Source organism: Mesocricetus auratus, unplaced genomic scaffold (assembly GCF_017639785.1).
Source record: "Mesocricetus auratus isolate SY011 unplaced genomic scaffold, BCM_Maur_2.0 Super-Scaffold_100007, whole genome shotgun sequence".
In the NCBI taxonomy this organism is placed as follows: Eukaryota; Metazoa; Chordata; class Mammalia; order Rodentia; family Cricetidae; genus Mesocricetus; species Mesocricetus auratus.
This window is the reverse complement of record NW_024429191.1, coordinates 42,469,049-42,479,815: the sequence shown is the minus strand read 5'-3', so window position 1 is coordinate 42,479,815 and position 10,767 is coordinate 42,469,049. Positions and strand designations below refer to the sequence as shown.

Sequence of the window (10,767 nt, the reverse complement as noted above, 5' to 3'; positions counted from 1 at the left end):
TTAGCACCAATCACAGTAGTCTAAACCAGCGGAAATGACCCCACCTGGCCTAAATGAAAATGTCGCCGGTCATCTAGAGTTCACAGAGACTTGTGAGAGCAAAATCTCTGATTTCAAACAGCCCTGCCTGGGCTTTGCCTTCAGGAGTCAAGGCAACCAGCTACAGTTAAGCTGTGGTATTTTCATGGCGCCTATACCATGTTCCAAATGTTGGTGCTGGCATCAAGATTGTCCTGGTGTCTGTCTCTTTGCTAAAGCCAGCTACTGCATCCAGAGAGAGCCTTCGAGTAGCTAACCAGGGAGTCAGATTGGCCTGTCTCCAGTGTCTTTGCTTATTTACAAAACCACTAACAGCAAAATAGGTGTATGAACTTAAGAGCTTATCGATAATGCTAATCCATTTGCCTGCAACTTTCAGGATTCCATTGTTTTTTTCTGCTGAATAGTACTCCATTGTGTAACTGTACCACATTTTCTCTATCCACTCTTGAGTTGAGGGGCATCTAGGTTGCTTCCAAGTTCTGCCTATTACAAATAATGCTGCTATGAACATAGTGGAACAGACGTCCTTGTTGTATGAATGGGCATCTTTTGGATATATGCCTAAGAGTGGAATTGCTGGGTCTTGTGGTAGGCTGATTCCTATTTTCCTGAGGAATCTCCATACTGATTTCCAAAGTAGCTGTACTAGTTGGCACTCCCACCAGCAGTGGAGGAGTGTTCCCCTTTCTCCACATCCTCTCCAGCATAAACTGTCATTGGAGTTTTTGATTTTAGCCATTCTGACTGGAGTATGTTGAGCACTTTCTCAAGTGCCTCTCAGCCATTTTAGTCTCCTTTATTGATAATTCTCTATGTAGTTCTGTAGCCCACTTTTTAATCGGATCCTTTGGTGTTTTAGAGACTTGCTTCTTGAGTTCTTTTTAAATTTTAGAGATTAGCCCTCTGTCAGATGTGGGGTTAGTGAATATCTTTTCCCATTCTGTGGGCTGCCTTTTTGTCTTGTTGACTGTGTCCTTTGCCTTACAGAAGCTTCTTAGTTTCAGGAGGTCCCATGTATTAATGGTCTTAAATTCATGTTGGGTCAGATGCCCAGTAACAGAGAACCCACAGTCTCTCTGGTTTTCTACTGCTATTCTCTTAGCTGTTGGTTGGGGCCAGGTCATCAAGCGTAGTGAATGGTCTAGGTTGCACGGGTGAACATGATAAGGAATATGTGGAGTTACAAGGCCTTGTAACTGCTCTCCACCCATGTATCAGTGAGTTGTTTCTCGTGTCACAAAGCCACTAAAGAAAAGTAGCAGCAACAGTTCCTCATGTGCCCAACCCAAGGCTGTGAACTTGTGCTATGTAGACAACTGTGAGTTGACCAGTATAGTGTTGTAGCTTCTTTTTCCCTAGACAACATTTCACATATCTCATGACCTTGAACTTCTTATTATCTGCCTCTTTCTCCAGAGTGCTGAGATGAAAGCATGAGCCATCGTGTCTAGGTTGACACAGTTATGGGGATCAAGACCAGGCCTACATCCCCAGCCCCTGTCTTTAACTTTTGAATAGGGACAAAATCAGCTCCCTTCATCGGTGGAGAGTACATTATAAGACACTCCCCCAGTTCAGTGAAAGTTTGAGATCAACAGTAATACTGAGCCCTTTTTGTCTCCTTCTTCCGGTATGTAAGTAACAAATGGGTTACATATGCAATGTAGATACAGCATACAAACACAGACAGAGGGATGATCTTGTCCCCAGGGAGATGGAGCAGGACACTCAGTGCACAGATTTTAACCCACTATTCAGAGTAGTGTGCAACTTAAAACTTAGGGATGGTTTACTTTTGAAATTTCTCAATTGTTTTTAATGTTTTATCACATTTGACTGAAACCGTGGAAAACACAACTGTGGATGAGGAAGGGGTACTGTGTCTTAGATAGGAGCACACCCCACCCTTCACTACAACGCAGCCCACACCTTCTCCAACAGCAGAATTCACTGGTTTAGCTAAGTGGTTTGTCTGGATCAGGGACTCATTTCAGCCTCAGTACTTCCTTCTTTTAAGACTTCACATCACCATGAAAAAATTGCAAACATTTGGTCACAAGAAAGTTTCCTCTGGCCCAACTAGGAGAGGGAACAAGACAAAGACTCCCCCCCCACACACAAAGTGAATTCGCAGTTTCCTTGCTGTCAGTCTGAGTCTGTCTAGGGGTAAAGTTGGAGGGTTGGCTAGTTGTTCTAAACAGGTACACACCCTTTTCATCCTGATGTGCCATGGCAGGCCAGTGGGCAGGCTGGAAAAGTGAGAAGACGCTGGTCCCACGAGTCATGACCCCGGCCTTGGGGCTTTGCTCTGCAGCTTGTTCACACTCTGGTCATGCACAGACCACTTTGCCTCCACAAATCATAAAGAAAATGGGGGGACTGTGTTGGATGGTCTTCAAACACCCTCCCAGCTCTTTTCCCCACCAGTTCCATGTTTCTTCATATAAGGGGGAACATATTTTGCTAGTGAGAACAGTTGCGTCTGAAGAGAGTTACTCTTCCATGACCCTGGTCTGGAATTTATTCTGTGTGCGGATCTTGAAATGCTTCAGCCGGATTTATGCTATTTTTTCTGGCTTAAGACATTCTACAAAACGTAATTGCCTGGGAGACCTTATACAATCTATTCAACATGTCTCAGAAAGCCTTGGAATTTGGGATCTTCCACAAAGTTCGGATAGAATTCTTTGAAATGGGAGCTGCTGCAGCCCAATAAAAGGCTGGAGGTGGCAGCAAAGGAGTTCTCTAAGATGACTGCTGTGGGGCCACAGGGGACGAGGCATGGCCAGAATGACTGTAAATGACTATCCAGAGATGCCGTTGCCCGGCATGCAACAGCCCATCAAGTCCTTTCAATAGGCTACGCCTCCTGCTAATAGAGATAATCATGGTTTCTCCCCCTATCACAAGGCCAGGACCCCAACGAAGTAAAATGCAACTTGTAAAGTAAGTTAATGCACAAGATTACTTCCAACTTCAGCTTACACCGCAGCAACACCCAATGCAGTAAGGTAGTGAGAATGGCTAAGGAACAAAGAGGCTTTCCTCATGAGCAATGGAGTCACTTACCAACCACAAAGCATTGGTGAATCGAGGCCATCCCCCTTTACTGTAGATATTCAAATCCCTTACATACAACTGTGTCATGTTTTATATATACCCTACATATTCATCTTATATAGTTACATAGTTTAAGTCACCTCTTGATGACTTAGACTATCAAATTCAATTCATTAGTCACATAGCTGCAATAACACCTTGTTTAAGAAGTGATGATAACAAAACATCTGCTAGGGCAGAAGAAACATATCAGTAGTAAAGCACATGCTGCCCTTGAAGAGGACCAGAGTTCGGGTCCCAGCACCCACATCAGGTGACACGTAGACACCTGTAACCTATTCCATGGAATCTGTGTCCTTTTCTGGGCTCTGCGGGCATCTGTATCCCTGTGCACATACCCTCATACAGACACGTGCTCACACAATTAAAAATTAAAACAAGTCTTTAAAAATTAAAAAAAAACTGTTTGCATGTTCAGTGCAGATGTATTTTTGATGTGCAAGTGGTTGGATCCGTAGCTGTAGAACTCAAAGATACAGATGTATAGCTATAGTTACCCCTGTGAGTCCACTGCTCCATCTGCAAAATCATGAAAATGGTGGTCTTGCCTGTAATCCAGATCACAGAAAACTGAGGCAGGAGGATCACAAGTTGGAGGCTAGTCTAGTCTTATACCTAGTAAGATTCTATCTCAAAACACAAACAACAAAAACAAACAAAGGCCATGTCTCAAAGGGTTGACACGCAATATGAACTAGGGTAACACATGTGCTTAGCACACGCCGGCCATGCTTCTTCAGCCTCATGCTACCATGGCTCTATGCCCAAGAGTGAACAGATAAGACTCTGCCCATCTTGAGTTCTATGCCTGGACTCCTGATCCACTGACACCACTAGAGACACTAACCACTTTTAAAGTCACAGAGCCTTAGGATGCTTTACAATATGTTAGCAAACACTCCCTTTGTAACTTTCCTTTCATTATTTTTTTCCTGGAAGAAAAAATATTTTCCAGAAGGGTTTTTGTTGTTGTCTTGTTTTGTTTGCCAGCAACGCTGATCTAAAATAGTATATAGCTTGGACTGGAATGATGGAGCACTTCACTAGTGTGCTTGAGGTCCTGGGTCCCATCTCCAGGGAGGGGGGAGAGGGGAGAGAGAGAGAGAGAGAGAGAGAGAGAGAGAGAGAGAGAGAGAGAGAGAGAGAGAGAGAGAGAGAGAGAGAGGGAGGGCGGGAGGGACGGAGGGAGGGAGGGAGGCAGGGAGAGAGACCATGCCACACCGTGCCAAAGAAGAGACAGCATGCAGCAATGTGCCAGCGATTTCAGCAGGTGGAGAGGATGGGAACTATAAACATTCAGTGGAAGGAGTACCATGCAGGGACACGCCAGTGATGGTCAGGAAGCGGAGAGGGTTGGTAGTTTTGACAAAGAGCTTTGGGGATCTGCAGGAGGGAAATGTGAGGCAGGCTAAGTGGGACCATCCAGCTTCAATGGTTTCAGTGAGGCCTGGGATGGAGGAGCTATGTTTAGTGGTCTGATTCCTGACCCTGAGTGAATAGGTAAAGAAAATACTGTCCATGGGGGTAAGTCCCATGAAGGAAGTGGTTAGATCCAGGGAGATGACTCAGTGAGTAAAGTGCTTGTCACACAAACATGGTGACCCAAACTTGATTCCCAGAACCCACATACAGGTGGATGGAGAGAACCGACTCTAAGCTGTCCCCTGAACCCCATGTGCATGTCATAGTTCATGAATGCTTGCACTCATACGTCATACACGCAACAACAATAACAATAACTATAATGGAGATTATTGGCATATGGGCCCCAGATTGGTTAGCCTTCATTTGATAAGCAAGTAGGTTGCTTCCTCTTTCTAGGACCTGACTCATTCTGAGGGCAGTCTCCCCAACATCAGTGGAACTTAGATGTTAAAGCATCAGGATTCATAATATGAAACATTTGACTCATAAGAGCCTGTCTCCATTGTAGGAGAAGCCAGGGCTGACAATCCTATACTCATGGGTGTACACCTGGAGCACGGCCCCGCCTCAGTCTCTGCGGTCTGATGTGAGATGTTGGGGGATGGTGAGGGAGATGAGGGAAGTTAGTACACAGGATGGTGCTTTCATTCCTTCACTCGAGGAGCGGGAAGAGCACTTTGCTTCCCTTCCCACTTGGAATATTTTCAGTCCACCCTCAGGGCTGTCACATTAACCTTTGACCAGGAGAAGTAGTCATGTGACCCAGAGGGAAGCATGTGGAACCTGCTTCAGTGAGACCCACTCAAACCTCATCTCCTGTTCTCTACACAAAACTTCTCTCAGTGTGCTGACTTGCAGCCAGAAACAGGATGTGCGTTTCTGTCACAGACATCAGTAATCAGCACCATGAGAAAACCACTCACTTCTTGTTCCTAGACTCTAGCTCTAACCACAGGACTTGGAAGGCTCAGGGACTTAGTTACCTTGCCACACAGCTAACTAAAAAAAAATGGCTTCAAACCTCAATGCTGAGTCCTGCCAATCTGCAATGCCTGGAGAACAGCTTAGTTAAGTGGGGGTTCATTGGAATAGAAGACAGAAAGGAGGAACAGTGGTGCATGCTGGGAGTCTGGAAGACAAGAGTCCACTTCAAGATGATGCTTAGGCAGGGGCTGCCTGCTGGCAGCCATGCCTGGAGTTTGCTGATCTGGGACATATGGAAGCCTTGAGGTAGTGTTTCATGTGGTCCATGATGCATGGCACACTGCTTAGTGGGAACATATAAGATTCATATGGGCATGCTTCCTAGGGTCCTAGCAGTATCCGCCCGAGTTAATGGAAAGAGTCCCAGTGGCATGAAATGAGAGGAGCACAAAGAAAGAGGATGATTAATGCACTGTTTTAATTGGTGAGCTACAGAATGATTTCAATCTGCTAGAAAGGGTGGGATACACATCGCTTCAGCCCTAGACTGCAAAGCTGTATTTGACAGAGAGTCTCTAATCACAGGGACTCATTTGAAGCTGGAAGTTCATGGGAAATGAAACACTGTTATCCTGAGGATGGAGCAGGAAAGAAAAAGTAAAGTCAGCTAAACAGAACAAACCAAGTTGAGTTCAATAGATTATGCTCATGACCCTGGCACAGGGGAAGCCTGAGGCAAGAGGACCTGGACATTCAGGTCGGTCTGAGCAAAATGGTGAGACCTGTCTCGACAATGACAAAGTCTAGGGTGTGACTCAGTGGTAGAATCCTGGCCTAGCATGGGAAATGACTTGGGCTCAATCAAATCAGTCAAAAAGACAAAAATAAAAACTGGTCCAATGTGAATGTTAGCTGCTCATGCCTAGGTCATTGCTTAGATTCCTATGGTCTTATAGGAAGGGGGTGATATTCTCACATACCTAGAGAATATCACCCTAACCCTAACCCTAACCCTAACTCTAACCCTAACCCTAACCCTAACCCTAACCCTAACTGTGATCTTTTACTAGTGGTGAGAAAAACTTCTACCCATTCTGTGAAGGCATTCACTAGGAAAAAAGGTATCTGAAGCATTAAACTGTAGGCATGTGGGAGGAGTCAAGTTGAGCTGCCAGTCTGATCCAGGGAGGGATCCCCTGGCTTGATGAGTGGGGAAAGGGAGACTCCAATGCTTGGTGGTAGGCTTAGAAGTTTGACAAACTTTATAAGAAATAGTGATAGATAGGATAGACCCACAGAGGTAGATTATAAATAGGTTTTAATGAAGCGGGACAAAGCCTGGGGATAGGATAAAATTTGGGGAGTATCTGCAGATGGTTATGGAGGCATGGTTTATAAAATGAGAGTGGCATATGATGGGGACCCAGGATGCTGAGAGTCGCAGCTCTGGCTGCAACATTAGCTCTGTTATTTCCCTTGGAAACAGGACTGTCCATGTGAGTTGGGTAGAAATGTGTGTGTCTGGGCCAGTCCAAGTAAAGGCAAAGATATTCTGTGACTGGGGATCCTGAGGAATAGAAAGGCAGGCATCCTTGAGGTCACTGACAGAAATGAGAGGTTTCTGTGAGGGGATGGTGGAGAGGAGAGTTGAAAGATGAAGAGCAACTAACGCTGTGTTGGTAATTCAGAGATCCTGAACCAAGCGGTGGGGTGGCTCCATTGGTTTCTTTTAACTGCAAGTATAGGGCATTAAAGGGGGAAGAGTTGGGGTCCAGAGGATTGTTTCTTAGGAAGTCAGAGCAGAGAGGTTTAAGTCCCCTGAGACCTTGGAGTGAAAGCAGATGTTGAGCCTTGCTTATATATTTGGCAGGGTTTTGTAGTCAAATGATGAGAGGGGTTTTGGGTGCCCCATAGCTGAGGATCTACCTGAGAGGTTGGTAAGGGTAGAAGTGTGTCAGATCATGTGGTTTGGAGAAGGAGAAGGGGAACCGCTGGCAAGCCTGGGGCCAAGTGGATGGGGGAGCAAAACAAATCAGGGCTTCAATTTTGGCTAGAAGGTCCCTTCCCGACAATGGGATGAGACAGGTTGATGTCTGTAGGAAGGAATGGGTAAGAAGGGTACTCTTAAAGATACAGCTAAGTGGTGGGGTTTGGTGAGCCTGATATGGCTGTCCCCCCTATTCCGACAATAGAGGAGCAAGGAGTGGTGTGTCCCCAGAACTTTGTCAGGGCTGAAAAAGTGGCTCTGGTGTCCAGTAAGGAAGGAGATGAACTGCCCTGATACTGTGATAACTACCTGAGGCTCCCTGTCAGAGATGGTGGTGGTCAGGCCAAGGGAACCCAGACCCCCTCATTCATTCATGGCCAGACCAAGGAGATCAGATGAAGGGTGATCTGGGGTTGATGTCCTCATGCCACAAGGGACATGGGGACAACCAACACTCCAGTGCCCTTCTTGATGGCACCTTGGACATGGTCCGGGTGGTTTACCAGGGTTCTGACAGGCCAGGACCCAATGACCCTCCCAACCACATTTGAAACAGGGACATAGAGGTTCTTGGGCTTTAGGAGACCAGGAAGCCTAGGCTTTTGCTTTAGCCAGTTGAGAGGCCTTAGCCATCATCATGTATTTTTGCTTTGGGGCTTTTCCATCTCTCCCATGGTATACCTTGAAGGCCACAGTTAAGACTTCTGATTGTAGAGTCGGGGGGGGGGCTTTTCTAGACATTTAAGCTTGGACCTAATATCAGGGTAACTTTTGGAAAAAATAAGTCATAAAGAGTTATTTTAAGAGGGCCTTTGTAAGGCGGTCTCGGAATTGAGATGGATTTTTGTACTTTTCCTGAATGACCCCTGGAACTTTTTCAGAATTTACCAACTTAAGGACAGTCTTGTAGAGACCAGCCAAGAGGCAAGTTAAAAATGGCTTCCTGGCTAGGATGCCCCCTGGGGTATTTATCCCTACACAAACCCTGTGTCTGTTCAGCTTGTAGTTGTTTGTGCTGCCCGGCAGCCGCTCTCCTGGATGCTACCCTCCCAATAAATCTCTTGAAGGAGGTTTGGGTGAGACCTTCTTTTGCAGGAGCAGAGACGACCCTGGGTGGAGCAGAGCAGAGCAAGGCTGTAAGACTTTTTTCACTGGGGAAACTGTCCCTGGTGAGGGAAGCTCTCTCCTTCAGGAGCAGAACTGATACACTAGGGAAGCCTCTCCCTGAAGCAGGGATATAAGCTGCTATGCTTCCTGTGACCTGTGTTATTCCTTGGCTCCCAAGTTCCAGAATACCTTTTTATTCAAGTTGTAACACCTAGTATACTGTGACTCCCGAGTGCCAGAATACCTTTCCATCCGAGTCATGGCAGCCTTAGCCTATGATGATACCCTACTCTCATCATATGGGCGGTTTATAGTAAGGCTATGTTGAATAATTCAGGCTGTAAATTTGCTGGGAGATGAATTTTGTTGTTTACAATGAGGAAACCATAATGCATCTCTAGATTCTGTTGGTTCTAAATGTAATGGCTGGAGTCATGGTAGCTACACAGTTGTCATCCTAAAGACAGCCCAATACTCAGAACAGAACAACATTAAGACAAGTGAAGAGAAGTGGGTGCAGAGCTCAAGGTTGGCATTCTTATGCCCAACCATCTCATGTAATATTCAGCATTCAACATGCGAAATATTTTCCCTTTTGAACAGGTGAGTTCAAATTACCTATTGCTGGCTGCCAAAATGTCCCAGTGTAAGCATGAAGTGGTACAGTTAAAGCCACTGTTAAGGTTTATGTCGATTTAGACCTTATGATTCAAACTCTTGCCCTGGGCTCCTTATACTGAATCACAGTTCCTCTAGAACCCTCAGCAGTGTTTTATGTGAATTTCTCAGGCACTCACTGTAGGCTACCAGCTAAGAACTGCCGTATGTTAAGAACCGAATGTGTTTTGCTCTTTCAGGGGACCTACATTTGTTCTCCAGCACCTACACAAGGTGGCTCACAACCACCTGTCACTCTAACTGCTGGGAATCTAATGTCCTTGGGCACTGGCACATGTACAGGACACACGCAGAACACACACACACACACACACACACACACACAAAGTAAAAGAAAGATGTTAAGTTTTCTAACCTCTTTCTCAGTGAACAAATTAATCTAAGGTGGGGGAGATTCAATTTCATTTGCCCTGAGCTGAGGCTGGGAGTATTTCTGCTGAAACTAAAGAATAACTAAACCACTTACCAGAATTAATGAGGACAGTAGCTCTGTGGGAGCCAGATGACAACCATGTATGTTGTTTCCTGGATCTGTAAGGAGAGATGGCTTCCTCTGAGAAGATCAAGTCATTAGAAAAGGCTCTGCTAATTTCAAGCTCCCTCAGGAACACCAGGGGGTGGAGCACCTCAGGAGAAGGAGCCTTGGCGAGCAATGTAATTGATCTCACCTAGATGCAGGCAGAGGGAAATGCTCTGAGGGAGAAGCCTGCTGAGAGGGATGACATCTTTCTTCCCCATGTGAATAAACTTCTGTGTCCCTTCAGGCACAAATCCGTGAGGGGATTCTTCCCGAGGACGGCACTCTGATTGTTTAAAAACCCACAGAGCACCCTGTGCCAATACAAGCTTCCCTCGGGCAGGGAGAGGGAATCAAAATAAAATAAAAATGATTGAGCAAATGCAGTGAGGAGAATGAAGCCACACTCCAGAAACGTGCACCTGTGTTTTAAGTAACGCCGTGGTCACGTGTTGGTTGACGTCTAATCAGTTACAACAGCTGAGGTCAAGTTAGTCAGCAGCCACTTAGACTTCTCGTCACCCATCCACTTCATTGTTCAAGACTGCAAATAGATAATGAAATAGATGCCCACCTCCTTCTGCACTCCGTTTTCCTCACTGCTTGGAAAGATGAGTTTGACAAACTACAGAGCTGTGGATAGAGAGCGGGGATTTTGGCAGTGATGAATATGCCTGGCAGGACGTGTCACATGTGCAGTCATAATCACCATCAGCCCAGAAAACCAATTTCAAGCTTGAGACCACCCATTAGGCAAAGAAACATCTAATGAGCCCTTGTTTTCAAGGAAAGGAACAGCAATGCCTGGCATCTAATCTAATCTTGGTAGGACCTTGCCTAGGTACCCCAGTGACCTTTCTCCACCTACACCGTGCTCCTGGGAGCCATTGGTTGTAGATTATGGATACTAGTTCTACAGAGATAAAAGAAAAATTCACTCAGAATGACCAGCCCTTTCATGTAATGA

General features: G+C 45.7%; 1 long non-coding RNA gene across 1 annotated transcript in view; it reads right to left on the bottom strand.

Annotated features, from left to right (window-relative positions):
- Positions 1 to 10,200, bottom strand: part of LOC110340455 — a 24,782-nt gene extending 14,582 nt beyond the window's left edge. The window contains exons 1-2 of the long non-coding RNA XR_002382273.2: positions 9,952 to 10,200; positions 9,750 to 9,814 (exon numbers count right to left, since the gene is read on the bottom strand). This is a non-coding gene — a long non-coding RNA (uncharacterized LOC110340455). The remainder of the gene's footprint in view (positions 1 to 9,749; positions 9,815 to 9,951) is intronic.
- Positions 10,201 to 10,767: the final 567 nt, after the last annotated feature.